We start from the raw sequence: 1,175 nt of genomic DNA, 5'->3' as shown, positions 1-1,175 counted from the left end.
TGCCTTACAAATCTTTTAACATTCTTTGAAAAAGTCACTGCTTATGTAGATGAGGATAAGGGTGTAGATTTGGTGTATCTGTATTTTTCAGAAAGCATTTGACAAGGTACCACATAAAAGGCTTGTAAAAAAATTAGCTCTATAGGTGTGGAGGATAAGTTAGCAAATTGGACAGAAGAGTGGCTGGATGGAAGAAAGCGGAGGGTTGTTACAGATGGAGTTCAGTCAAACTGGATTAATGTCACAAGTGGGGTACCTCAGGGCTCAGTCTTTGGACATTTGCTTTTTTTATTTACATCAATGATATAGATGAAGGGTTTGTTTGTTTGTTTGAAATTATGCACAAAGCTACACAATGGGCTATTAGTGCTCTGCCCACCACGGGTATCGAAACCCGGTTTCTAGCGTTGTAAGTCCGCAGACATACCGCTGTGCCACTGGGGGGGGGGGGGCTAGATGAAGGGACAGTCAATAAATTACTTAAATTTGCAGATGATATTAAAGTCTTGTGTTTTCCTAGTTTTGAAGATGATGATGCTGATTTACAAAAGGATTTTGATCATATAGTGAGATGGGCAAATAATAGGCAGATGGGTTTTAATTATAATAAATGCAAGATAATGCATGTGGGTTATCATAATTTGAATTATAAGTATAATTTGGATAGGAATAACCTTAACAGTGTTACAAAGGAAATGAATATTGGTATAATAGTTGATCAGTCTCCAAGGCCACCCAAGCAGTGTGCTGTTGCTAGTGGTAGGGCAAATAGTATTTTAGGTTTTTATCTATACAAATATTGAATACAAGTCTAAAGAGATTATAATTTCATTGTACAGGCCACTGTTTATGCCACATTTGGAATATTGTGTTCAGTCTTGGGCTCTTTACCTTAGGAAAGACACTGCATTATTGAAAAGGGGTCAGAGAAGGATTACTAGAATGGTTCCTTAGATGGCGTGGTTGTCATATGAGGAAAAGCTGAAATCTCTTGAAAAAAGAATAGTTAGGGGGTGGGGAATCTGATTGAAGTATTTAAGATTGTAAAGAGAATTGATGTATCATCTTTTTTCATATTCAACAGTGAGAATAGTAGGACTAGGGGACACAAATATAAATTTTGGCAAGATAGGAGTCATCTTCAGCTAAGACTGGTTCATTTTTCTGACAGGGTG

This window comes from Limulus polyphemus, unplaced genomic scaffold (genome assembly GCF_000517525.1).
Source record: "Limulus polyphemus unplaced genomic scaffold, Limulus_polyphemus-2.1.2 Scaffold266, whole genome shotgun sequence".
Taxonomy (NCBI): domain Eukaryota; kingdom Metazoa; phylum Arthropoda; class Merostomata; order Xiphosura; family Limulidae; genus Limulus; species Limulus polyphemus.
The sequence above is the reverse complement of the archived record's forward strand: the minus strand, read 5'-3'. Positions refer to the sequence as shown.